Source organism: Manis javanica, chromosome 13 (assembly GCF_040802235.1).
Source record: "Manis javanica isolate MJ-LG chromosome 13, MJ_LKY, whole genome shotgun sequence".
In the NCBI taxonomy this organism is placed as follows: domain Eukaryota; kingdom Metazoa; phylum Chordata; class Mammalia; order Pholidota; family Manidae; genus Manis; species Manis javanica.
In genome coordinates this window covers 86,836,560-86,863,182 of record NC_133168.1, presented here as the reverse complement: position 1 = coordinate 86,863,182, position 26,623 = coordinate 86,836,560, and the positions used below count along the sequence as shown (strand labels likewise).

At 45.4% G+C, this 26,623-nt stretch overlaps 1 protein-coding gene and 1 long non-coding RNA gene across 3 annotated transcripts in view; both read left to right on the top strand.

Annotated features, from left to right (window-relative positions):
• The first annotated feature begins 167 nt into the window (after nucleotides 1-167).
• LOC140845573 (uncharacterized) lies at nucleotides 168-11,923 on the top strand. Its single transcript, XR_012124419.1, has 4 exons — nucleotides 168-546; nucleotides 2,257-2,362; nucleotides 5,655-5,719; nucleotides 9,217-11,923. It is a non-coding gene; the product is annotated as an uncharacterized lncRNA (long non-coding RNA).
• A 6,683-nt stretch (nucleotides 11,924-18,606) lies between these two features.
• Nucleotides 18,607-26,623, top strand: part of CACNA1A (calcium voltage-gated channel subunit alpha1 A) — a 263,531-nt gene continuing 255,514 nt past the window's right edge. For both annotated transcript variants that reach the window (XM_037022578.2, XM_073220074.1), the window contains exon 1: nucleotides 18,607-18,826. The gene's annotated coding sequence lies outside the window, so the exon portion shown is untranslated. The remainder of the gene's footprint in view (nucleotides 18,827-26,623) is intronic.

Genomic DNA, 26,623 nt, shown 5'->3' with positions numbered 1-26,623 from the left:
AGTGTGTTCTATGGGCGCGCCCAATGGCTGCCCGCCATCGACTGTCGGCGCGTTCGGCCAGTGAGCTCGCGGGGTCTCGCGCAGGCCCGCCCCCGACAGACGTCCCTCACGGCCAATGACTGAGCGACGTCCAGGAGCAGGCAGCCACTGTGGGCGCTCGCAAAATACGTGCGTCCGAATGGCTGGCGCAGTAGCTGCAGGTTCCGCCGCCGCCGCCGCCGCTCTATTCAGCAATCACTAGTGTCCCGAGCGCCGCCGGGAGAGGGAGCTCCAGGGTCTCCGTCCATGCTTCGGTCGCCTTCCCGTGCTGGAGCGGCCCGGCGATTCCGGTCCGTCGTCCCATCCTCACAGCGGGACCAGCGGAGATCAGATGTTGGGGATCAGAGGATGACCAGCGGACATCAGAACAGTTGAGCGCAGTCAGAGTCACATTGAGTCTCCTAAGTAAAATACCAAACTAGTGGGAGTATAAGCATTGTTCAGTGAAGATGAGTTAAAACTGAAAAGCCGGAGTAACTCGACCTGGAATGTGTGAACATCCCCCAGGTAGGAAAATACCTCAGCATGGCCCATGTCTTCATGGTGTCAATTAAATGAGGCTATTGTAAAATTTACTTTAGCCTGCTAAAAGGCCCGGCTTATCTTTAACTTTCCCAAATGCTGCTTTTCCCCCTCGAGCCCCTAATCAAGTAATATATAACGTGGGCAATTAATACGGCAAGTAAGCCCAGGCACAGACAACATAGTAAAAGGCAGGAAGATCCTATCTTGAAGACGAGATTACATTTAAACACCCAGGAAGTTGAGAAGTAAGGTTCTTTTTTCTGTTATTATTAAGGTATTACTGATATACATCCCTAACAGGGTTTCACCTAAAAAAACAATATGGTTACTACATTCACCCCCATACTCCATTGCAGTCACTGTCCATCAGTGTAGTAATATGCCAGAGATTCACTTTTTGACAAGAAGTAAGATTTTTTCTTTCACTTACTTATTTTATTAAGGTATTATTGCTATATACTCTCATGAAGGTTTCACATGAAAACTATGTGGTTACTAAATTCACCCCGTTATCGTGTCCCCCCCATACCCCATTGCAGTCACCACCCATCAGTGTAGTAAGATGCCACAGTCAACTATTTGCCTACAGTGTGCTACACTGTCTTCCCCCTGACCCCCCCCCACCCCATGTGTGCCAGTCATAATACCCCTGAATCCCCTTCTCCCTCCCTCCCCCACCCGTCCTCCCCAACCCCTCGCCTTTGGTAACCTCTAGTCCCTTCTTGGAGTCTGTGAGTCTGTTGCTGTTTTGTTCCTTCAGTTTTTTGTTGTTATCCTCCACAAATGAGGGAAATCATTTGATACTTGCCTTTCTCCGCGTGGGTTATTTCACTGAGCATAATATCCTCCAGCTCCATCCATGTGGTTGCACATGGTAGGATTTGTTTCTTTCTTATGGCTGAGTAGTATTCCATTGTGTATATATACCACATCTTCTTTATCCATTCATATACTCATGGACAGTTAGGTTGCTTCCATACCTTAGCTATCTTAAGTAGTGCTGCAATAAACATAGGAGTATATGTGTTTTTGAAGCTGAGACATTATATTCTTTGGGTAAATTCCTAGGAGTGGAATTCCTGGGTCAAATGGTATTTCTATTTTTAGTTTTTTGAGGAACCTCCGTATTGCTTTCCACAATGGTTAAATTAGCTTATATTCCCACCAGCAGTGTAGAAGGCTTCCCCTTTCTCCACATGCTTACTAGCATTCTTTGCTTAGTCTTTTCAATACTGGCCATCCTAACTGGTGTTAGGTGATATGTCATTGTGGGTTTTATTTGCATTTCCCTGATTATTAGTGATGTGGAGTATCTTTTCATGTCCCTGTTGGTCATCTGAATTTCTTCTTGGGAGAATTGTTCATATCCTCCGCCCATTTTTTAATCGAGTTATTTGCTTTTTGGGTGTTGAGGCGTGTGAGTTCTTTATACATTGTGGATGTTAACCCCTTGTCGGATAGGTCATTTACAAATATATTCTCCCATACTGTAGGATGCGTTTTTGTTCTGTTGATGGTGTCCTTTACTGTACAGAAGCTTTTAAGTTTGATATAGTCCCATGTTTTCATTTTTGCTTTTGTTTCCCTTGCTCGAGGAGATGCATTCAGAAAAAAGTTGCTTATGTTTATGTTCAAGAGATTTTTGCCTATGTTATCTTCTAAGAGCTTTATGGTTTCATGACTTACATTCAGGTCTTTGGTCCATTTTGAGTTTGGTCCATTTTGAGCGCAGGCTGCCGGCGCGGGTGGTGGCCGCTCCGGACGCTCCAGCTGCACTTGCTCCAGGTGCTGGTTCAAGGTAGGACGGGGCGCTGGAGCGGGGTCCCCTGAGGAGCGGGCCAGTGGTGCGCGTGGCCCCCTGAGGAGGGGGCTGGTGGGGGTGGGGGGGTCTGTTGGGATGTGGCCGCCAGGCATGGGTGTTCTGTGAGTCTGCTGCTGTTTTGTTCCTTCATTTTTTCTTTGTTGTTATACTTCACAAATGAGGGAAATCATTTGGTGCTTGTCTGTGTCCGCCTGGCTTATTTCACTTAGCATAATACCCTCTAGCTCCATCCATGGTGTTGCAAATGATAGGATTTGTTTCTTTCTTACGTCTGAGTAGTATTCAATTCTGTATATTTACCACCTCTTCTTTTATCCATTCCTCTACTGATGGTCACTTAGGCTGCTTCCATATCTCGGCTCTTGTAAATAGTGCTGCAGTAAACATAGGGGTGGCACATGTCTTTTTGAATCTGAGTTGTTTTCTTTGGACAAATTCCTAGCAGTGGAATTCCTGGGTCAAATGGTATTTCTATTTTTAGTTTTTTGAGGAACCTCTGTATTGTTTTCCACAATGATTGAACTAGTTTACATTCCCACTAGCAGTGTAGGAGGGTTCCCTTTTCTCCACATCCTCGCCAGCATTTGTTGTTCCTAGTCTTTTGGATGCTGACCATCCTAAGTGGTGTGAGGTGATACCTCATTGTGGCTTCAATTTGAATTTCCCTTATTACTAGCAAGGTGGAGCATCTTTTCATGTGCCTGTTGACCATCTGAATTTATTCTTGAAGAAGTGTCTGTTCAGATACTCTGCCCAATTTTTAATTGGATTATTTGCTTTTTGTTTGTTGAGGTGCGTGAGCTCTTTATATATTTTGGATGTCAACCCCTTATCGGATATGTCATTTATGAATATATTTTCCCATACTGTAGCATGTCTTTTTGCTCTACTGATGGTGTCCTTTGCTGTACAGAAGCTTCTTAGTTTGATATAGTGCCACTCGTTTATTTTTGCTTTTGTTTCCCTTGCCCAGGGAGATATGTTCATGAAGAAATTCCTCATGTTTATGTCTAAGAGATTTTTGCCTGTGTTTTTTCCTAACAGTGCTATGGTTTCATAACTTAGATTCAGGTCTTTCTTTAATACATTTTGAGTTTACTTTTGTATATGGGGTTAGACAATAATCCACTTTCATTCTCTTACATGTAGCTGTCCAGTTTTGCCAGCACCAGCTGTTGAAGAGGCTGTCATTTCCCCATTGTGTATTCATGGCTCCTTTATCGTATATTAATTGACCATATATGCTTGCGTTAATATCTGGACTCTCAATTCTGTTCCCCTGGTCTATGGGTCTGTTCTTGTGTCAACACCAAATTGTCTTGGTTACTGTGGGTGTGTAGTAGAGCTTGAAGCTGGGAAGCGAGATTCCACCTGCCTTATTCTTCCTTCTGAGGATTGCTTTGGCTAGTCTGGGTCTTTTGTGGTTGCATATGAATTTTTGAACTATTTGTTCCAGTTCGTTGAAGAATACTGTTGGTATTTTGATAGGGAATGCATTGAATCTGTAGATTGCTTTAGGCAGGATGGCCATTTTGACAATATTAATTCTTCCTACCCAAGAACATGGGATGAGTTTTTCCATTTATTAGTGTCCTCTTTAATTTCTGTTTAGAGTGTCTTGTAGTTTTCAGGGTACAGCCTTTCACTTCATTTGTTAGGTTTATTCCTAGGCATTTTATTCTTTTTGATGCAATTGTGAATGGAATTGTTTTCCTGATTACTCTTTCTGCTAGTTCATCATTAGTGTACAGGAATGCAACAGATTTCTGTGTATTAACTTTGTATCCTGCAACTTTGCTGAATTCAGAGATTAGTTCTAGTAGTTTTGGAGTGAATTCTTTATGGCTTTTTATGTACAATATCATGTGATCTGCAAACAGGGATAGTTTGACTTCTTCTTTACCAATCTGGATGCCTTGTATTTCTGTTTTGTCTGATTGCTGTGGCGAGGACCTTCAGTAGTATGTTGAATAAAAGCGGGTAGAGTGGGCATCCTTGTCTTGTTCCCGATCTTAGAGGAAATGCTTTCAGCTTCTCACTGTTAAGTATGATATTGGCTGTGGGATTGTCATAAATGGCCTTTATTATGTTGAGGTACTTGCCCTCTATACCCATTTTGTTGAGAGTTTTTATCACGAATGGATGTTGAATTTTGTTGAATGTGTTTTCAGCATCTATGGAGATGATCATGTGGTTTTTGTCCTCCTTTTTACTGATGCGGTGGATGATGTTGATGGATTTTCTAATACTGTACCATCCTTGCATCCCTGGAATAAATCCTGCTTGATCATGATGGATGATCTTTCTGATGTATTTTTGAAGTCAGTTTGTTAATATTTTGGTGAGTATTTTTGCATCTATGTTCGTCAGGGATATTGGTCTGTAATTTTCTTTTTTTATTGTGTCTTTGCCTGGTTTTTGGTATTAGGGTGATGCAGGTCTCATAGAATGAGTTTGGAAATATTCCTTCCTCTTCTACTTTTTGGAAAAGTTTAAGGAGGATGGCTATTAGATCTTCACTAAATGTTTGATAAAATTCAGCGTTGAAGCCTTCTGGCTCAGGTGTTTTTTTTTCTTAGGCAGTTTTTTGATTACCAGTTCAATTTTGTTGCTAGTTATTGGTCTGTTCAGATTTTCTGTTCTGCCTGGGTTAGCCTTGGAAGGTTGTATTTTTCAAGAAAGTTGTCCATTTCTTCTAGGTTATCCAGTTTGTTTGCATATAATTTTTCGTAGTATTCTCTGATAGTTCTTTGTATTTCTATGGTGTCCGTAGTGATTTTTCCGTTCTCATTTCATATTCTGTCTATGTGTGCAGACTCTCTTTTTTCTTGATTAGTCTGGCGAGGGGTTTATCTGTTTTGTTTATTTTCTCGAAGAACCAACTCCTGCTTTCACTGATTCTTTGTATTGTTTTATTCTTCTCGATTTTACTTATTTCTACTCTAATCTTTATTATGTTCCTCCTCCTGCTGACTTTGGGCCTCATTTGTTCTTCTTTTTCTAGTTGTGATAATTGTGAGTTTAGACTGTTCATATGGGATTGTTCTTCTTTCCTGAGGTAGGCCTGTATTGCAATATACTTCCCTCTTAGCACGTCCTTGTCTGTGTCCCACAGATTTTGCGTCGCTGAATAATTGTCATTTTTCTCCATATAGTGCTTGATCTCTTTTTTTATTTGGTCATTGATCCATTGGTTATTTAAGAGCATGTTGTTAAACCTCCATGTGATGGTGTGCTTTTTCGTTTTATTTGTGTCATTTATTTCTAGTTTCATACCCTTGTGGTGTGAGAAGCTGCATCATTTTTGGGGGCTCGTCCGGGTTAACTTCAGAGGTGAGTGTCAGCATCCAAGCCTGCCTTTTCTTTCACTGTCCTTATAGAAGGAAGCCATCTGTGGCACACAACATCGGGCGCTCGTCAGCCACTTAAATGGGACTAGCCCGGCTGCTGATCTCAAAGTCTCAAGTGACAGGGTCCCCTGCGTCTCCCTCAGTGGATCCCCCGTCTCCCTTGGGAGCTGGGAAAGTCACCTGAGTGGAGGCCAGGATTCCCCTTCAGAGGCATCTCCCTGGATGCGAGGGACTGAGGAAGGCCGTGGGCACCTGCGAGAGCCTAGGCTGAGGCTGCACTTCAGCGGCTTCTCAAAGGCCTCCGTGTCTGGAATCAGACCCCGACAGCCCGACTGGGTATCGGTGAGGAGTGTCCCTCTTTCTGTCTCTCTCTGACTTCCAGCCTGCTTCTCTCTGACTTCCAGTGAGGCAGGGGGCGTTCCTAACTCTCTTCTAACTTCATTGATTTCACAGAACCAGATGCTCACCACTGCAAGGTAGGAGATCTACACTTCACTTTTATTCCTGTCTAAATGGTATTCTTTTTATCTAATAAAAATGTGTCTGTGCACCCGTTCGCCACCTAAAAGACAATTATCGTTGGCTACCAGTCTTAAGTCTTGTTGAAAGTTTCCTGGTGTGTGCCGTCCATGATTCCCACCTCTGGATAGATGGGAATGTCACAGAGTGGCTTCACGGAGCTCCTGCTTTCCTCTCATAAGCTGCGGGCTAGGAGGGCAGACCGGACTAGTAGACAGTGGTCCTTGGATCTTGGCTCTGGCCGATGGATCCGATGGCGCTGAGTGAACCTCCGGCTAGGCTGCTGCCTATGGGAGAGTCACAGCTGACCCCTGACCTCTTGTCACACAGGTCAGATTTCTTACAGTGGGTGACGAGCAGGGTGATTCATGCATAACTCACAGATCCGAAAATAAGCCCTCAGACCCTACACAGAGGGAACAACTATAAATAAGCGATATTAGGAGTGAGTGACAGGCCCAATTAGGGGACAGAGAGATGATTTAAAATGTATGCATGCAAACCTTGAATAGGTATAAAAATATTTGATATTTACAGCTCAAGAAGGAGATGAACGTTAAGAGGAGGTAGTCTGCGATCTGGCTGTGTCCCCACTTTGTAGTGGGCACTGTCTGGGTTAGGCCCGTCTCCTCAAATTCTTACTCATCACACCCTGGCCCAGCTTCCTGAGGACTTTTCTGGCCTTTGGGGTGCGCATTGTGATCTTCAGTCAAGCCAGAAATGCGAGGGAAAGAATGTCTTATATGAGTGGCCGCCAACCAGTGAGTGTTAGGAGGTGGTGGACATATATCCCTACTCGCTCACCCCTCAGGTGATACCAAGGTCTGGAGCCTATGCAGCTTTCCAGAGAGATTGAGTTCTGCTTTCCTGTCATGGTGACTTGCTTGATAATTCACTCCTTGCTCCCCTGTCTCCATTTCCATTCCCCTTCTGGGTCTCCTGAAACCACCTCTAAAATAATCTACTTTTGCTTGAATCATTTCTAAGAGTCTGCCTCTGAGGGAGTCAAAACTAAAACCCACTCCCTGGTCTGCATGCACATATTTTGCCGAGAATAAAAAGTCATTCTGATTTTCTACAGCATTTCACATTCATCAAGGGACCTGTGTATCCAATAGAATGTTGCTCCCCAATGGAAGAGAATAAAATACTGGCGGCTACGTCAAGGGTGGATCAATGGGTACATGTCAAATGCAGCATACTGAATGAAGGAAAACAGACTCAAACTGTCACTGAGTCGAAGCTCATGCCGCTTCCTCACAATAGTTCAATAAATTGAGAGATGACCTGTTGGGGCAAGAAATGAGACTTTATTTGGAAAACCAGCAGACTGAAAAGATGGTGGACTACTGTCCTAAAGAACTATCTTAATTCAGGGTTAATTGCACGCTTCTCTGATGAAAGGGGGAGCTGGAGGGAACAGACCTCAGGAGGTGACTATTGACCTCAGACATCTGGACATCAGCAAGGGTCTGAGGAGGGCAGTGAAACCCCCCGTCCTTGGGTATTGGACTCTACTCATTTTGTTGACATGGCCTTAGCTGTGATGTTCCTGTAAGTCTTTAACAATCCAGGCATCATTTTGTACATACTTTTTTTATCTCCTTGGGGGAGGCAAGGTTCAGGTAAGGGGCTGGTTGTATCCATCTTAAGTCACGAACAAAACTCCTTTCCGTGATCAACAAGCCCAGGTGCAGGGCTGCGGGGCTGAGCAGAAGCATTTTGACCCAAAGATTAAGTAGCAAAGGAGGCAGAGATAATATGAAGGCCGAGGTGCCAACTTCTTCACTCGGTTACAAACTGTCCATGTACCATGTACCTGCATTTATATGACCTGGGGATGGCAAAATTACAAGGACAGGAAATAGATCATGACTGCCATGGGCTGAAGGTTTGGGATGGGATTCAGTACGAAGGGTCAGGAGGGCGCCGTTTGGGGAGATGGAACTGTTGGGTTTTTGGTTTTGCGGCAGTCCCATGATTGTGTGCATTTCTCAAACCTTGTAGAATGGCACATAATAAAGGGTGAATTCGGCTGGAGATAAATGATGCCTCAATTTTAAAAAAGTCCTTCAGAAAAAGAGCATTTACCATCATTGTCTTATTTCGTTGTCATAACAACCCTGCAGCAATCAGGCACAATTATTCCATTTTTCCAGCCAGCTGTGGTGAGAGGTGTCTGCACTTTGCAGTCCCACTCCCCGTATCTTCGTTCACTCTGAATCCATTGCTGCTTGCCTGGAAACCCCACCACTCAAATTGCCTCTCAAATTGTTCCGGCCAAGGCCACTAGTGACCTCAGGTTTGCTCAAGCCCATGGCTAATTTTCAGCCTTACTTTCCTTGACCGTCTTTCCCACGTGGCCTTGGAGATGCTGCCACTGTGGAACTCCTCCGGTCCGTGGCTTTGGCAATTCTGCTCTGTCGTGCTCGGCCTGTGGCTGTCCTCGGTTCTCTATCCCGTCCGTCCCCATTTGCCTGTCCTGCCTCTTCTCTTTCTCCCCATGCTCCCTGAGGGAGCTCATCCATTCCTTGGCACCATCACTTCTATACTCATGGCTTCCGAGTCTGTTTTATGTCACATGCGTACTCCCCATTTACCTGGATTTCCAGGGTAACACCCATCCATTGATTTGCAGCCTCCAAAAATGACATCAATGGGAGTCGTTTTTTTTAAAGTTTCCAGGACAAACCTACAGCTCAGTGCTACTGTCACTGAGTTTCTGGCCACTTATTTGCCTTCACATTTTTTTCAGTCCGTTCATCTACCGATGGACACTTGAATGGTTTCCATATTGTGACTACTGTGAATAACACTGCAATGAATATGGGAGTGGTTATAAGAACAATAATAAATAACACTTATTGCATGCTTACGGTGTGCCAGGCACTACATGTGTAGTTATCTCATTTCCTCACACCGGCCCTGTATTCAAGGTCCCTGATTTTTCCCATTTTACAGATGAGAAAACGGAGAGACTCTGAGGGATTAAATACCTTGCCCAAGAGCGTGCAGTCAGCAGGAAGCAGAGCCAGGTCTCACATAGCCAAGCCCGGCGCTATGCACTCTGCCGTCACGTGGTAGATGCTCAGTGAACATGTGAACATGAGGAAATGGATGGATGCAGAGGCAGAAGGACGGAGTCAGTGCGCAGCCAGCGAGGATCTGTGGGGCTCTGACGGCTTCGTGAAGACTGGCCCTGGATTCTGTGAGAGACTCACTGGATGCTTGATCTTGCGTTATTTTGCATTATTTCCCATTTATCATCATCATCATTTTGCTCAGATTACTTTTAGTTTCTGCTCCACATTTCCAAAAATTTTTCAGATAAATATAAGCATGCATATTTAGATCTCAAAATATTTTCATGATATGAATACAAATATGATTAATGCAACTTTGCCCTCCCAACAGATTACAGCAGTGTATATGCCCACATCCTAGCCCACACAGGATATTATAAAAGAAGTTTTTTTTTTTAATGTACAGAGACAAGACAAGCTTCCCTGTGACCTTCCTGGGCTGGTAGACAAAGTTTCCCTGATATCCATTCCCCCGGGTGTGGTCCTACATAAGGTCCAGCTCTATGTAAGGAATGTCAATTCCTATTCACTATCTGTTCCCCAAAGACATGCGGTCACACGCTGATGCTCTCTGAGCTGCTGGAGTGTCCTGTTGCCTGTCTACATCCTGACTCTTGGCCATTTCTTCTCTGGGCAGCCTTTTATTTCTTTAGCACTCACTCATCTCTGTACATTTGTATGACATCATTAACCATCGGGGAAAGGCAAATGAAAACCCCAGTGAGAAATCACCACACCCCACTAGAATGGCTGTCATCAGAAAGAAGGTATCAAGGGCTGGCGAGGCTGGAGTGTGACATGCCCAGCCTGGCAGCTTCTTACAGAGTTAAACGTACATTCACCCGATGACCCAGCAATTCCACTCTTGGGTATTTAACCAGGAAAAATGAAAACACAAGTCCACACAAAGGCTTTTATGTGAACATTCATAGCAGCTTTATTTGTAATAGCCAAACACCAGCAAAAAGTTGAATATCTATCAACACATGCCTGGACCAACCATGATCCATCCATACAACAGAATATAATAAAAAGATAACAGATACTGATAAACTCACCAACATGGGTGAATCTCCACAGCATTATGTTGAGTGAAAGCAGTTGTACACACTGCGTGAGTCCATTTATATATAATTACAGAAGAGATGAGTTTGAGCTACAGTGATGGAAAACAGATCAGGGGGTGTCTGGGGACGGGGAGGAGAGTGTGGACCATACAGGGGGCACCAGGGAGTGTTTGGGATGATGGAAATGCTCTGAATCTTGGGGGAATGGTGGTGGTTACAGGGTGTAAACACTACTTAAAACTCACCACACTGGACACTCCACATGGGTGCATTGTATCACAGGCATAAATTATATGCCTCCGTCAATTCAGTTACGATGTTACATGTCATCCAGCACCTTTACTCAATATAGGGGGAGGCTTTTCCCCAGGTCCTGTCCCACCATTGGGACTTCAGCATATCTTTTGCTGGCCTGACATTTTTTTGAGGCCACATGGTGTGTAGGGCAGTATTTTAAGTGCTTACCTACTTCATAATCATTTCAGCAAGATGATCAGCCCATTCAAGCTTCTTAACTGATTTTATCAGAAGGGAAGTGAGACTCAGATTAAGTAATTGTTATGGGTTGAACTGTGTCTCCCCTTCTCATAGTCCATTTGTGCTGCTTATCAGAACACGGAGACTGCCATAGGCTGGGTGACTGAGAAACAATGGACATTTACTGCTCACAGTTCTGGACGCTGGAAGTCCAAGATCAAGGTGCCAGCAGATTCAATGTCTGATGAAAGCCTGCTCACTGATTTTCTGCTGTGTCCTCACTTGGTGGAAGGGGCAAGGGAGCTCTCTGGGGTCTTTTTATAAAAGGAGGATCCCATGCATGGGGGCTCCACCCTCATGAGCGGGTCACCTCCAAAAAGCCCCACCTCCTAAAACCATCACATTTGGGGTTAGCTTTCAATAAATGAATTTGGTGGTGGACACACACATTTGTTCTGTAGCACCCCCCAAAATTCACCTATGTTGAAATCCTAACTCTCCATACCTCAGAATATGACCTTATTTGGAATAAGGTCATTGCAGATGTAAATAGCTAAAATGCTATCCTTAATGTGGGCTCTAATCCAATATGACCAGTGTCCTTGTAAAATGGGAAATTTGGACACAGGCTTGCATCCAGGGAGAAAGCCAGGTGAGTATGAAGACAGCCTTCTACAAGCCGAGGAGAAAGGCTTAGGGTAGGTTTTTCCCTCCCAGGACCAAACCCTTCTGACACTGTGATTTTGGACTTCTAGCCTCTAGCACTGAGAGCAGATTTTTGTTGGTTAAGCCATCCCATTTGTGGTATTCTGATCCAGCTGTCCCAGCAAAGTGGGAGAGCAATTTAGAAATCATGGGAGTTTGTAGTTGCAAAGCCATGGTTTGGGCCCAGATGGGCCCAGTTTCAGAGCCTGAACACTTACTTTCATGGCGTGTCCCTTCTGGTTTTAAGGATTGGCTTACGCAAGCAAGAAGTGTAGGGCACTTCACTTCCCAATTTCTCTCGCTTTCCTCTCTCCTGATGGCCGTTCTCTCGCTGTTACCATGTCATCGGACTTTGCCCAGGACAGGTAAGCGACCAGGCACTTTTCTGGAGGGCGGCGGAGACCTTTGCCCTGCCAATCCGGAAGGGCGTCGTATTTCCCAGCCTACCTCTGCATGCGCAGCTTCCGCTGTTGGGCTCAGAGAGAGACCTTGTCATCCTGGAGGGCATTATAAGTTTGGCCAGCTGTCTGCTTTTTTGTTCCAGAGAGAGAGGATCGGGAGAATGTAAATAATGTAGTTAACGGCCCTCTGCCCACAGGCAAACTGGCTCAAAAATATCACTAGGGATATAAACGTGTGGGTGGGACAGTCCTGAAGATTAACTGGGGATGTCTTAGAGGATCTCTGTTTTCTCCTCTTGTATTTGTTTCCTTTGGTGGCCAGAGAAGAAAAAAATCAGGTCACGCAGATTGCTGAGAAAAATGACCCAAATCAAACTGATGACAAATGAGCAACTGAGAACTGGTTAAAGAAAAATGGTGAAAGTCCATTTGCTGTCCAGCTCCAGCCTCCCCTATTCTCCACCCTCTTCTGTGCCCTGGGAGGCTGACTTGTAAGGGTGACCTCACTGGGCTCTATTGTCCCTCTCTGAGACCAACAGGTGTAATAGGGTTTTCTAGAGAAACAGAGCTAATAGGACAGGTATAGGGAAAAAGAGATCTATTATGAGGAAATAGCTCATGCAATTATGGAGGCTGACAAGTCCAGAATTTCCAAGGTGGGACAGAAAACTAGAAATCCAGGAGAGCTGATGGTGTAATTCTGGTGTAAAGGCTGGTGGGCTCAAGGGGTCCAGGAAGAGTAAGCGTTTCAGTTTGAGTCCAAGGGCAGAAAAATCAAATTTTCCAGTTCAAATCTATAGAGTTCTCCTGGAGAAAACTTCTCACTCTTTTGAACTAGGTATGCCTTCAACTGATCGGAGAAGGCCCACCACATTATAGAGGGCAATCCACTTTATTCAAAGGCCATTGATTTAAAGGTTAATCTCATCTCAAAACTCTCTCCCAGAAACAGACCCAGACTAATGTGTGTGGCCAAGTTTCTGGGTACCTTGTGTAGACCAGTCAAATTGGCACATGAAATTGACCATCACACATGGCTGCTGTTTGGTTCAGCCAATGGGAGGCACTCGCAGATGATAAGTGGGAGAAGAGTGAGGTTGGAGAATTAATTTTCTTGGCTTCCTCTATTTCACGTTGCCATGGATGGCATACATCCATCTACTGAAGGCCACAGTTCATTCAGGCTGTGCTCAGCAAGGGTCTCTATCCGCAGGTCCTGGAAAACACCCACCTCTTTGCTCCTTTACACATGGGTGGGAATGGCTTCTTGCTGTTGCTACCTTGGGGACTATGCATTATTCCACCCTCCCTGCCCTTGTTATAAATATATTTTATTAAATGCTTTTCAAATTACCCAGTTTGAGCATGCTCTCTGCTTTCTGTATGGACCCTGATGGATATAAATAGTAGTAGTAGTAATAATAATAATAATAATAATAATAGCAATAATACCTAATACTTACATACCATGTGTGTCAGGCACTGTTTAAGTGCTTTGTATATGTTAACATCACAAAAGCCTTTAAACATAAATATCATTATCATACCCATTCTGCAGATGAGAAAGTTCAGATACAAATTGGTTAAGTGACTTCCTTAAAGTCACAGAGCTAGTCAGTACTAGCGCAATGATTCTAGCACAGAACGTCTGGCTCCAAAGCCTTAGTCATTCACTATTGCTTTGGATTTTCCCAAGAAATCCTGCTGATGCTGATCGCAGAAGCTAACATATGATATACACTTGCTATGTCCTGGCTGCAGGTTAAGTTCTCAATCTGATTTTTTAATTTAATCTTTGATTAAACTTTTTTAATTTAAGTTTTTATGGTAGGTACTATTATTATCTGCAGTTTACAGCAGAGGCCACCCAGGATCAGAGAGGTCAAATAGCCTGCACACTGTTGCAAGGCAGAATCAGGATTCAAATCTGCATTTGAAGAACTGAAAATGCCATGATCATAATTTTACATCTCCATTGTTTCTTTAAGTATATCTGTATTTCAATATCTGATTCAGAAAAATATGGCCACAGACTATATAGGACATATTGGCATTGAGACAAAAATTCAGTATCTACAAACAACGGTGTAAAAACATTAAACAGGGTATAAAAGTCTAAGTACTCACTTCAAAAATAAGTCCTTCAAAGACAAGCATGCTTTGTGGGTAGATATTATGGAGAATCATTATGGATGCCACTGGATGGAAGAGTGAGTATACAGGCTAAGCTGCTGTAACAAAGAGACCCAAAATACAATGGGTTATGCTAGATAGAACGAACTTTCTCATGTAACAGCTTGAAGGTAAGTAGATGTCTTAGATGAGTAGATGATTCTGTTCCTTTGAGAGGGTCCAAGACCCACGTTCCTTCTATCTTGTGGTTTTGTATTCTCCCAGGGTGTCGTCCTCATGTGCATGGTTGAAGCTGGTCACAACTTCCACAGTGCAGCCCATGGGAGTGTGGGAGGAGAGAAAGTCCAGGACAAGTGAATTCTTTTTAAGCAGGTAAGCTGGTAGTTGCACATATTACTTCTGCGCATGGTCATTGGTGAAAACTTAGTTTACACAGCCATACTTAGCTGCAGGGGTTGCTAGGAAATGTTGTCCTTTGCCATGTGCCCATCTAAAATTGTTTTACTATGGAAGGTGGGGAGAACAGAATCTGAGGGTAAGTAGCTTTCTGCCTCAACTGCCCAGAGGAGGAATAATCTAGGTCATTCCTGTGGCCAAAACAGTCATGCATTCAGGAATATATAGGGCTAACTTATAGAGCATATAGGATCTAGTCAAGATCAGGTGAACCACTGTGTTAACCTAAGAAAGTATAAAGTATATAAAACATAAATACATAAATATATAAAATACAACCTAAAAATGTATAAAAACCTAAAAAATTTATGTGACAAGCAATTAATCTTCTGTTGTTCTCAACCACTAATTTTGGGGGTTATCTGTTACACAGCAAATGCTAACTGATACATGGACACAGAGGGGGATTACCCTTCTCTATCCTCTTGAAGTTTAGTGTGGTCATGTGACTGATTATGGCCAATGACAAATGGACAGTGATGTGCATCGTTTCTGTGAGGGAGCATGTAAGAGCTGGAGCACAATTGTTCATCTCCCTTTTCACTGCCATGGCAACTGACATTGTTCTAGAGAGTGGAGACTTCAACAGTCTAGGTACTTGAAATGGCAATGATGTAGAACAGAGCACACTGTGATCTGATCCACGCGTCTCTCATGCTCTTCCTGGGACAGGTGTTCCCATGAGAGTAGAAGTGTGAGAGGTGTAAGTCAGGGGAGAGGAAATCCTGGAACAAAATACCTCTAAAAACCGAAATCATCCAAAGGAAGAAATAAAGTTTAAAACCGTTCATTGCTTACAAACTGCTGTCCAGGGCCGTCTCCTCTGCTCTGGAAGAAGTCAGCAAGCAAGCCAGCCCCTCCCCTGAACCTCTCAGGTTCAGACACGCCCTGGGATGCCCTGGTATTACCCACTGACCTGGAGATGAACTTCTCTCCAGCCCTGAGGGTATGCAAATGCACTAAAGCCTGGGAGATGCTCTGGAAACGTCACAGTTGTACCCACAGAGGGCAGACTTGGAACTGGCTCACTGCCTCTTCCGCCCACATGCTATTGATGGAAGCAAGTCCAGAGCTAGAGGTTGAGGAAGTCCACGCCACCCCATGAGTACCTCCCAGCCCAAGAATGTGGCAAAAATAGGGATATAGGTGGGAGTGAATAATTGGGGCCAATTGTTTAGTCTATTCATGGTCACCAACTCCTGCAAAAGACACAAGGTTTCAAGGATGGTCGACTCAGTATAGTCTCATTCACATAAAGAAAAAGCAGAACTTTTTGAAAATTTCAAAGTACTTTTAAACTAGGATGGCTATTTATGTTCATACTGTGACTCATTCAAGTTGTGTGATTTAAAAATAGGAAGATTCAGTGCTAATTGCATAGATTCATGGCTTCTGGCATAACAATAATATCTTACATTGCATAACATTTTAGAGTACACAAAATGCTTTTATGTTGGATGTCTCATTACAGAACAACCCTTCTCAAGTATTATTCTTCTAGTTTTGAACAGGAAGTGATGCAGGCTTAAGTGACTTGCCCAAGGTCACACATCTGGCCAGTGGCAGAGCCTGAAATTAAGAAAAACACTTGATGTCTAGCTGACACTAAGGGATTTACACCCATCAGAGGTCAGCAAACTACAGCCCAGGGGCCAAATACAACTTGTAACCAGTTCTTATAAATAAAGTTTTATTGGCACATAGCCATGCCTGTTGATTTATACATGGTTTGTGGTGCTTCTCCAGGGGCAGAATTGAGTGGATGTTGCAGAGACCATCTGTCTTGCCAAGCCCAAAACAGTTATTATCTGACCCTTCACAGAAAAAGTGTGTGCCATCTCTTGACATACATCATCTCCCTGTTAAATGTTTTATTCTGTACTATACTCACATGGTTCAAAATCCCCTAAACATGAAAAGGTAGGCAGGGAAAGCCCTCTCCGTGCCTGTACCCAGCCCCACAGAGAGTCCCTGTGATTAGTTCTCATGGATCTTTCTAGAGATGGTTTTAGTATACACATAGAAGCAAATATTTTTTTTAGACCATTTTTCAACAGTCTCATTGCATTGTCACAAAATCCTCAAGAGATAAGGAGGATTAGCCCCACTTTGCAGATGAGGAGTCTGAGGCTTGTCTGACATCACAGGGGGCTGTTTGCTGTCCCAGGCCAGGGGACCCTAGGGCTTAGTTTCTTCACTTTGCAGGTGAGGGGCTCACCTTCCGCTGAAAGAGGGTGTGCACCCACCCCCATTCTGTTGGTCTAAATCACAGTGCACAGGCACGTTGTTTCCATTCTGCCCCGCCCCTCTTTTAAAAAAGAAAATTTCAAGAGTTCACAGAGCAGAGAGAAGAATACAATGAAATACACAGTAGACCCCCAGGTTCCTATCACCCAGTTTCCTTAATCAGCAGCCTTCTATTCTGATTGTTTAGGTCTCCCTCCCTTTTTGTTGGAGTTTCTTTTTTTTAATGGGGTGAAATTCACATCACATAAAATTAACCCTTTTAAAGTGAACAATTCAGCGGTGGTAGGCCATTCACCGTGTCATGCAACCATCACTTCTGTCTAATTCCAGGACATTTCCATCCCCCCAAGAGGAAACCCTCTGCCCATTTCTCTCTCCCCAGCTCCTGACAACCACTAATCTGTTTTTCCTCTCTGTTATTAGCCTCTTTTTGGAGATTTCACACAAGGAGAATCATAGGCTATGTGACGTCTGTGTCTGGCATCTTTTACTCAGCATAATGTTTATGAGGTTCATGAATAGGTACTTCGTTCTTTTTCTTTTTTATTGCCGTGTAATATTCCATTGTAGGGCTGGACCATATTTTGTTTATACATTCATTGCTTTCCTGGAACAATTGTATCTCCTCACTTGTAAATACTTCAGTATGCATCTCTAAGAAGGACTTAAACACAACATTGTCAAAATACTACCAACTGCCCTTACAAAACTGACACTAATTCCTCAAGATCCCCTAAACACCTAGCCCATACTCCGTTTTCCTGTCTAAACAATGCCGGTTTCTTAGACTTAATCATGGTGATCATTTCCCAACATAAATAAATGTTGAATCATTATTTTGTACAGCTGAAACTAATATAATGTTATATGTTAATTCTATCTCAATCACCACTCCCCCCAAAGATGCTTTCTTTCCTCAGTGAGGTAGATCCGTCTACTTTGACTCCACCTTGGGAAAAATATAGGGAGTTTTCTGTTACCCGATATGGCTCTTTTTAAGAAAAACATAACCCTCATCTTTAAAAAGAGGCCCCTTTAAATAGAGACAGGTGTTGGAGTCCAAGTCCACGCCTGTGGCCAACCAACTTTCTGAACTTGGAATCAGCTGCCTTTTTTGCACTGCAAGACTGAATTTTCCTGTTCCCTGCCTTTCTGCTCAAATAATACAACCCCTCCGCGTAAGGAGAGAGGGAGGGGGCGAGGGAAATCTGTTTGCAGAGCGAATGGAAAAGCCTGGTGGGGGTGTGTGTGCTTAGCAGCTGTCTTTAATGATCTTTTTTTTGTAAGGGCATCAATAATGTAGGTCGTGATCTGGCAAAGGGGAGATGGTTCAGTTAGAAGAAGGCTGATCCCATCTCCCCGCCGCCTGCCGCCTGTCCTACGCACCCTCCCCGCTGGAAAGGCTGGGAGCCCTCCTGTCGCCGGCTTTCCCTCTGCTCAAGAGAAGTCAGTCTGAAAGGAGGTGGAACGGGATAAACAGCGTCCTTTCAGAGACTAGAGTCCTGCCCCGTGCTGGGAGGGTCACGTTGCAGTGTTATGTGGTAGAGAGAAGAAAGCAAGAAATTGATTTCCCCCAGAGGGGCGATGGGGAGGGGGACGTCCTTGGCTGGGTGTGTCTCCCAGTGCTGGGTCCCCACGCAGCACTTTGCTGGAGAAGAGCAGGAGCTGGTGAGGCTTCGGTCCTCCCCTCTCTCCTCCCAACATCGGGGGAAACCTCCCCCTCCTCCTCCTCTTTCCCCCACTGGAAGCGGGCACAGCAGCCCTGCTTGACGCCTGCCTTTGTGGGGAGCTCTGAGCTCGGGAAGCGGCTGCGCTTGGTACCCTTCCTCTCTTCTCTCTCAGGGGTCCCCTTCTCCTTCCTACTGGGCGCGCCATGGACGCGTGGGCTTCAGCCGGGGTGGACCCCTGGGTGCTGACAAGGTGGGATCCTCAGGACAGCTGGAGGCTCCGCTGCACTGCCCACTAGCCACACCGCCTGCGCCCCGGAGCCCATGCCATCCAGGTGAGCGGGCCCCTCCCCCAGGGGTGAGAAGCTGGGGGCCAGAGTCCTGCAGGGAGTCTAACCTTCATTTCCTTGCTGCAACATCTCCAGAGGCAAAGGCAGAAACGTGATGATCTCCCTCAACTCTTTCCTGTGAATAGTTTTTCTCGGGGGGAGGGGGGGCAGTTTATTGCTAAATTTCGCTTGTTTCTGCCTTAAAAACTGCTTCCCCTTTCTGAATAGTTTCTCTTTGTGTGCGTGTGTGTGCACCCTCATTTCTACCTTAGATTGGTTTCCGTATTAAAAATCAATTTTCTTTTAAATGCTCTTAGCACTTAATACCTTTGCCACCTGCCTAGACTTGCAATATTTCTCCAGTGATTGTAGCTCCTGACCTAAGTCAAATTCTAATTTGGGGGGGCTCCCCACCCGCCACCCCCACCCCTTCACTCAGGTCTACGTTAGTCTCTTTCTGCTTTGAGACCCAGGCAGGCTGGATGAGTGACAGGGCTTGGAATCCTGCGCACCTTCCCTCCCGCTGGTTTAGGGCTTTGGGGGTCCCGGAAACAAAAGTTATTTGTGCCCCTGCCTTGTTTTCTCTGCTCAAGGCAGCGCGAACGCGTTGGGAACAGGGAGATGGCAGATGGGCTTTAGGTTTTTGAGAGTAATTGCGTTGTCTTAGGAAACCGTCAGCATTGTTAATATTTAATGTTTTCTCCTCCCCTGCGCCAAAAAGCCATGACAGCTCTTGACACCCCGCCAGGCCCGTCCCTCTCCCCATTTTCTTTTGTTTTGGACAGAATTGACCCTCGGGTTGGTGGCTTTTCTTTCTCAGGAGGTGAGAAAGACCGGCTCCTCTCTCGTGGCTGGCTGCTGACGGCTTCACAGACACGTGCTGCGGGGACCCGTGTGCGCCTGCGGGGGAAGCGCAGGGCGTACTGGGCTCTGCTTCCTTGTCCAGGAGCTCCTGCTTTGGGGGCCCCTCAGAGACATCTTGGAGAAGGAGGCAGCGCCTTCCAGGGCTCTTACACGGCCAGTCCTGAGTTCCTGGTGGGGGGATGGAGGGAGTCTTGGCTGTCTGTGGCTCATGCTGGCCCCTCCCTCCTCACATGGCCTCTAGTCCCCACCAAGCACCAAACTCAGGCTGCAGATATGCCCCCAGCTCCAGAGGTGTTCCTAGCTGGGTTTATGCTTGCTGATAGTTCTCCTCCAAGACTCAGGGATTGGCAGAGATGCGTAAAGATGTCACTCTGGACAAATGCCATCCTTGCTCTAGATAAAAAGGTTTTAATTCAATGCTGTCCCTCCAAAAAGTAAGCAGAAAGATCGGGATCTGGAGACAAAAGCTGGTTTTGACATTGAACAAATTACTGAGCGAATAGCCTGCAGAGTAATGCCAAGTGCTTGGATCCCAAGGCTCCGACTGAGGGGCTTCCTTATGCATTTCATTATGCTTCTCCAAATGTTAGTTTACAGGACCAGAGGGCACTAAAGGCCTGGACGAAGTGAGGGAGATTCTATTCCAGGATCTTTCAACCCAAGGCTGTCTTTCACAGGGACAGGCAAAGAGCCCTGGGGAGCCATGGACCCCCTCTGGCAAGGCCAAGCCTATCTGATGGAGGAGGCCAGATGGAGTCAGCCAAGTGGAAGGGGCTGCTTCCCCTCCAAGTGCTGACCTTGGACTGGCAGTATCCCCTAGGAATGCAGAGCTTCAGGCCCCATCCAGCCCTGCTGAGCTAGAACCTGCATTTGGACACATCCCTGGTGAGCCGTCTGATGGTCAGAGTTTGTGAACCCTGGAGTGTCACTAGGCCACTTATTGCTTCAATGTTCCCAGCTAACAAGCAGGCTAATGATGGCACCCACATCGTAGGGTTCCTGGGAGGCCTGGGCAGCTGATGCTGGGTGCATAGTAAGTGTCACTAAATCTTGGCTACTTTTTTCTTTCTTTCTTTTTTTATTAAGATATCATTGATATACACTCTTATAAAGGTTTCACATGATCAACATTGTGGTTACTGCATTCACACATGTTATCAAGTCCCCCCGCACCCCATTGCAATCACTGTCCATCAGCATAGTAAGTAAGATTTGGCTACTTTTTAAAAATAAGTTTTTCTTTTTAAATGCATTGACTCCAAATTTTTTTCTGTTCATTTCTTCTTTAAAGCACAAGGGAAAAATCCACTATTTTAAGAAAGGAATACAGTTGCCCTGAGTTTTAAAAGGACAGGACATTAGACCTTTGATAATATGGGCTACTTTTAAATTACTCTCTCCAGAGCGAGGGTGTGTGCCCACATTTTTGTGTTGTCCTTTTCAGTTGTAAACTATACACAATGTAAAGTTGATCATTTTAGCCATTTTCAAGTGCACGATTCAATAGCATTTAGTACATCCACAATGTTGTGCAACCATCACCTCTATCTGGTTCCAGAACTTTTTATTACCCACAAAGGGATATGGATGGAACAGGTCCCCCCACCCCCACCACCTCCCCCAGCTCCTGTCAATCACTAGTCTGCTTTCTGTCTCTGTGGATTTCGTCTTTTGGATATTTCATATAAATAGGTACCCAATTATTTTTCTCCTGCAAAAACCATCTCTGAAGTTTAAGCCCTGAGGGAAGGCACTTACTAGATGATTTATTGAGTTTCAAGATCCCCAAGATGCATGATAACTGAGTCACGCTGTCACACAGTTGAGACTCAATAAATATTTGTTGAACAAATGAAGCATGTGGGCACTAATAATTACCATTGTGGTAATTCACATCTTAACATAATAATACATTGATGCCACACACGGCCACTGATTAGCTGAAGGGACAGAATGAATGAGGGAGACAGTGAACCCTACTAATGCTAAATATTGAAGAGTCAAAAACACATACTCGGAGGGAGAAACAAAACCAGGGATGCAGCCTGTAAGCAAAACTTCCCACTCACTCCTGCTGAGAACATCGTGGAAAGATACACGATGGTTTCGTTTAAAGGAGCAACAGTAGAGGAACACTCTCCCCTTGGGAGAAGGTTTATTTTTTTCCTGGCTGTCTGTCTTTTTTCCTATTAACTTTCTCACACCAGTGGAGTCAAGCAAATTTAATAGAGAAAGAGGAAACAGGACTGAGAGATGGCACCGAGCATCCGGAACTTTGGTCCGGCTGCAATACCGCCTAGCCTTAACAAGAGGGATTGTGGATCTACCTTTCAACAAGCACTTATGATGTCCTTCTGTTGTCCAGGCACTGTGCTAGGCTATGAGGACTTAGCAGAGAATGGAATCATCGTGGTAGTCAAGGTTGCGATAATAGCACACATATATTTAGGGCTTATGCGCAGAACACTTCTAAGCGTGTCAGGCAGAATGAAATAATTTCATCCTGACAACAACTCTATGAAGTACATGCCCATTTCACCGATGAGGAAACTGAAGCCCAGAGAGGTGAAGTAACTCGACTGAGGTCACACAGCAGGAGGTGGCAGATCCAAGCAGGCTGGCTGCAAAGATGGGGACGTTTCTCCACCAACCCCTTCTGGTTGAGGGATATCCGAGGGTTTTGACTCCTCACTCCTGCAGCCAGAAGGCCCCATGCAGGGAGTGGCAGGTGCTGGAGGTAGGAAACTGTGCACATGGGGGCAGGCGAGGCATGTGTGGGCACTGGCAGATTTCTCTTGCAGGTTTCACAGCAGAGCTGGACTTGAGGGTGGGAAGCGGGAAAGTCATTCAGGATGGATACAAAGAGATGTGGATGTCGGGGTGCATTCAGGATTGGCAACAGGGAGTCCTTTTGGGGTTGGCCAGGGGATGACCCAATGATCTATCATGAATTGGAGGAAAGAGAGACCCAGGGAGCAGTGAGTACGGAGGAAAGGATTACAGTCCAGTGGGGGTGGCAATTGAGGGCAAGCGGGACAGGAAGTACCAGGGAGCATCACCAGCCCGGATGTTGAACAGAGCATGGAGTGAAGGGCGGCAGAGCAGGTCCCACAGTGATCAGGAAGACAATTCTGTTGCATTTTTTTTTCAAATATGACCACCGGGGGTGGGGTCTGGGAGTACCTGAGTCAGGGCACTCCTGCTTAGAACCCTCACCAGGCTGCCACCTCACTCAGAGAAGAAGCCGAGGTCCTCCCCATGACCCACAGGGCCCTGTGCCATCCGATCCCATTTTCTCCTTCATTTTGTTGCCTCATTCACTCCACTCCAGCCACACAGGCCTCTTTAGTGTTCTTTGAACACACCAGGCACGCTGCAGCCACAGGACCTTTGCACAGGCTGTTCCCTCTGCCTGGAATACTCTGCTTCCCCTAGCCCCCCCATGGTTCCTCCCCCACCTCCTTCAGCTCTTTACTCAGTTTCTTCCTCACTGGCCACCTTCTCCAAATAACATGCACTTCCCCTTCCCTCCGCTTCTCTGCTGTTGTCTTCTCTCCATCTGACACCCTGCAGGTTTTGTTTAGCTTGTCTCTTGCTCGGCTCCCCCACTAGAATATCAGCTCCATGAGGGCAGGAACTTTGGTGTTTTTTTTCCTTGCTGGGTCCTTCGTGTCTACACAGTGCCTGGCACACAGTAGGTGCTCAGTAAATATTGCTGCTGGATATGAAAAAAATGAATGACTGTGAATGGGTGACCTGAAGCTGGGAGCAGGAATTCAGCTTGAGTGGCAGCGCACATGGGTCCTGCCCAGCATCCCTGGAGGTCTCTCCTCCTCTGTCCTCCCTCAGCCCCTGTCAACGAGCTGTGTCTGCCCACTGAAACCACCCAGCGACCCTGCCGTGGGAGGGAGCGTGCATGTCTCACCAGGCTGTGATGGGACAGCGAGAGAGAAAGCGGATGGAGAATCAGACCAGCTGTGACATGGTTTCTTCTCTCCAGGGGACAGATGTTTGCAGCCATACTTGGGGCTACACTGATATGCTGGTCTCAGCCTAGCCTTCAGCTTTGGCCATCTGGCCTGGCATTTTATTTAGCTCTGTTCTTACAAATGTGGGGCACTTCTGGAGTTTAGCGCCAAGCAGTGAGAGCACTTGTCAGCCCTGATTGTATTTTTCACTCCACCTTGCTCTGTTACTGCTCTGTGCAAAGGGGTGTGGGTGAGTCCACACTGCCTGAGATGGGGTTGCTTCGGGTTGTGGCCCGACTCAGCAAGAAAGCCCTTGTATATAAATGTCTATGTCTACTCATTGGTGCCCTCAGTGAGTGGGTGTCTGAAGCCAACAGGCAAGAAGGCTGAAATGCTGGGGCAACTGTGGATATTTAAGTACCTTCATAATGATGAGTGGGTGTTTGGGGATCACTTGCTGCTTTAAAAATTCTTGGTATAATATACATAGCATAAATTTTACCATCCTAACTCATTTTTTAGTTTGAAGTTCAGTGGCATTAAGTAAATGTAATGTTGTACCACCATCACCACTATCCATTTCTAGAACTTCCTCACCTTTCCAAACTGAAGCTGTGTCCCCATGAAACACTAACTCCCCATTTCCTCTCCCAGCCTCTGGTGCCCACCATCCACTTTCTGTCTCTATGGATGCGACTCCTCTAGGGACCTCATACAAGTGGAACCATTCAGAGATTATCTGTCCTTTTATATCTGGCTTATTTCACTCAAGTAATGTCCTCAAGGTTCATCCATGTTGTAGCTGGTGTCAGAATTCCCTTCCTTTTTAGGGCTGAATAATATTCCATTATCTGTATATACCACATTTTACTCATCCCTTCATCTGTCAGTGGACATTTTGGTTGTTTCCCTGTTACCAATTTACATTCCCACCAACAGTGCACCAGGGCTCCCTTTTCTCCCACATCCTCACCAATACTTGTCATCTCTTGTCTTTTTTATGCTAACCGTCCTGATAGGGGTGAGGTGATAATCTCATTATGGTTTGATTGGCATTTCCCTGATGAGCAGTGATGTTGAGCATCTTTCGATGTACCCACTGGCCATTTGGACATCTTTGGAAAAATGTCTCTTTAGTTTCTCTGTCCACTAATCGGATTATTTATTTTTAGTGTTTTGTTGTTGTTGTCATTGAGTTGTGTGAGTTCTTTACATATTTTGGGTAGCAACCAAAATATGATTTGCAAATATTTCCTCCCATTCTGTAGGTTGCCTTTTCATTTTGCTGATGGTGTCCTTTGCTGTATAGAAGCTTTTTAGTTTGATGCTGTCCCACTTATTGATGTTTGCTTTTTTACTTCTACATAGAGCCTTAAACACTTGCGCAGTACCTGACTACCTACTTTGGAGATTGTTTGGGCCTCAGAAATTGCTTATACTATCAGCCAAATAAAACATCCTCTGGAAGGTGACAAATGCATGTGAAGGTCAGCTAAAAATAAAATTTGGATTATCTTCATTCTGCATGTTAGAATGTGAAGTCTGCTGAAGTTCACACTCCTCAGCCTAGACATCAGGAGATAACCATCTCCATGGGCCTTAGTGGCCCGCCTTTGTCTGGGGCTAGATTAATATGTTTTGTAGGTTGAGATTTTTGCACACAGAGCAGGACAGGAAGGAACAAAACTGCCCAGGAGAGGCTCAGCCAACCAGTGGAAGAAAGAAGAAAGGCTGAGAGAGAAAATAAAGAGAAGGGTTGAGGAAAAAGGATTTCACACAGAGATGCATCTTTTAGTTCTCTTTTTTAATGAACGCTTTAGTGTTCTCAGCAGGGCTCCAAATTTGTGTGCGAAGCTTTGAAAGCACAAAGGAAACATTCATTAAACGAAGCCAGTGTTGCTTCCACGAAATAGTGTATTAGTTATGGAAACGCTACAGATTTAATCATGTTCCCCCTCCCCATGATGATTCATATGTTGAAGCCCTGACCCCCAGTGTGACTGCATTTGGGGAAAGGGCCTTTGGGAGGTGATCAGGTTTTGACAAGCTCATACGGGTGAGGCCCCCATGATGGGATTAGTGGAAATATATACATATGTGTCTATGTATACATAAAAATACATAGATGTAATGTCACAAATTCCACGCTTGGAGAAGAATTATTCTACATGTAGTGGGATGTGTGTTGGATTTTCTATTGCTGCCAAACCAAATACCACAAACTCATGGACCTCACAGCAGCATTCATGTATGATGGCACAGTTTCCGTGGGCCGGGAGCCTGACAGGCTCGGCTGGCTGGCGGTTGAGGTATTGCTGGGCCCTCGTGACCTGCTGGGTGCTCTGTTCATTCAGGCTGTTGGCAGAGCTCAGTTCCACGCTTTTGCAGCTCTGGGGTGCTGTTTCCTTGCTGGCTGTCAGCTGGAGGTTGTTCGCTGGAGGCTGCCAGCATTCCTTGGCCTGTGGCCTCTTCATCTCAGGACCAGCGATGGTGGGCCAAGGCCCTGTCATGCTTTGAATCTCTCCTGCCTCTTCTTCCGTGACATCTGATCTATTTGTCTGCCTCCCTATTCCACTTTTAAAGCCTATGTGATTACATCAGGCCCACTGGGATAATCCAGGATAATCTCCTAACTTAAAGTGTGAAACCTAATTCCACTGATAGTGACCCTTTTGCCATGGCCTGTAACATACTCAGGTGCCAAGGTCATGGGGCACAGGGCCCTGCCTACCACAGACTGTTTATGTTTCGGGAGAAGTGGGCCTTGCAAGGAGTATGCTCAGTGCCAGATTCTGGGTTGGACCTCAGAGAGAGACCTTCAGTGTTCCCAGAACCTGGCCCTGTATACCCTACCTGTCTACTCCATGCTGTGGGACCTCAGGTGAGTCACTGCTCTCTGTACTCCAGTCTCATCTGTGGCACTCGGGAGTAGATTTCCCACTTCCTCTGGGACTTGTGTTTGGGTGGGGAG